Source organism: Rattus norvegicus, chromosome 18, assembly GCF_021556685.1.
Source record: "Rattus norvegicus strain SHRSP/BbbUtx chromosome 18, alternate assembly SHRSP_T2T, whole genome shotgun sequence".
Classification (NCBI taxonomy): domain Eukaryota; kingdom Metazoa; phylum Chordata; class Mammalia; order Rodentia; family Muridae; genus Rattus; species Rattus norvegicus.
The window spans coordinates 17,311,200-17,313,225 of record NC_141551.1 but is presented as its reverse complement, the minus strand read 5'-3'; positions in this window follow the sequence as shown (position 1 = coordinate 17,313,225).

Below are 2,026 nucleotides of genomic sequence, written 5' to 3'. Positions count from 1 at the left end.
TAGCTAGAAGTCACCCTAAAATTCTCATGAAATTAGAAGTTTCTTAGAAAAATATTAATTCCTAAAGTTGACTCAAGAAGAAATAGAAAGCCTGATTTACCTTGTAACTGTTAAAGGGGTATGATCATTTATTAACATGTCCCCCTCCAGAAAACAAAACCATCTGTAATCAGACTTAAAGATAAATTTCTTAACAAATCTTCAAGGAATGGATAATTTGTGCTTCATTCAAAGAACTTGAAAGGGATAAATGAAGAGAACGTATGCTGTTCATTTTGTTGACAGTAAATTAAGCATTGTAAAAGTAATGAAGTGATAAACCATCCTGTTGAATACAGAGTTGAAAATTCTAGCTCTGATATTTTTATCAGCAATGGGCTGGAAATGTAGCTGAATTGCTAGAGAGTTCTCTTAGTATGCATGAAATCCAGGTTCAGTCCTCAGCACAACATAAACTGGGATTGACAGTATGTGCCTCTTATCACAGCACTTCAGAAGTGAAAACAGAATCAGAAGTCTAAGACCATAGTGAGTTCAAAGCCAGCCTGGACTATACAAGACTGGTTTAAAAATATGCACACCAAACCAAAACAGATTGGGAAAAGATCTTTACCAATCCTACAACAGATAGAGGCCTTATATCCAAAATATACAAAGAACTCAAGAAGTTAGACCGCAGGGAGACAAATAACCCTATTAAAAAATGGGGTTCAGAGCTAAACAAAGAATTCACAGCTGAGGAATGCCGAATGGCTGAGAAACACCAAAGAAATGTTCAACATCTTTAGTCATAAGGGAAATGCAAATCAAAACACCCCTGAGATTTCACCTCACACCAGTGAGAATGGCTAAGATCAAAAACTCAGGTGACAGCAGATGCTGGCAAGGATGCAGAGAAAGAGGAACACTCCTCCATTGTTGGTGGGATTGCAGACTGGTACAACCATTCTGGAAATCAGTCTGGAGGTTCCTCAGAAAATTGGACATTGAACTGCCTGAGGATCCAGCTATACCTCTCTTGGGCATATACCCAAAAGATGCCCCAACATATAAAAAAGACACGTGCTCCACTATGTTCATCGCAGCCTTGTTTATAATAGCCAGAAGCTGGAAAGAACCCAGATGCCCTTCAACAGAGGAATGGATACAGAAAATGTGGTACATCTACACAATGGAATATTACTCAGCTATCAAAAACAATGACTTTATGAAATTCGTAGGCAAAGGGTTGGAACTGGAAAATATCATCCTGAGTGAGGTAACCCAATCACAGAAAAACACACATGGTATGCACTCATTGATAAGTGTCTATTAGCCCAAATGCTTGAATTACCCTAGATGCCTAGAACAAATGAAACTCAAGACAGATGATCAAAATGTGAATGCTTCACTCCTTCTTTAAAAGGGGAACAAGAATACCCTTGTCAGGGAATAGAGAGGCAAAGATTAAAACAGCCACAGAAGGAACACCCATTCAGAGCCTGCCCCACATACATATACAGCCATCCAATTAGACAAGATGGATGAAGCAAAGAAGTGCAGGCTGAGAGGAGCCGGATGTAGATCGCTCCTGAGAGACACAGCCAGAATACAGCAAATACAGAGGCGAATGCCAGCAGCAAACCACTGAACTGAGAATAGGACCCCCGTTGAAGGAATCAGAGAAAGAACTGGAAGAGCTTGAAGGGGCTCGAAACCCCATATGTACAACAATGCCAAGCAACCAGAGCTTCCAGGGACTAAGCCACTACCTAAAGACTATACATGGACTGACCCTGGACTCTGACCTCATAGGTAGCAATGAATATCCTAGTAAGAGCACCAGTGGAAAGGGAAGCCCTGGGTCCTGCTAAGACTGAACCCCCAGTGAACTAGATTGTTGGGGGGAGGGCGGCAATGGGGGGAGGATGGGGAGGGGAACACCCATAGAGAAGGGGAGGGGGGGATTAGGGGGATGTTTGCCCGGAAACCGGGAAAGGGAATAAGACTCGAAATGTATATAAGAAATACTCAAGTTAAAAAAAAT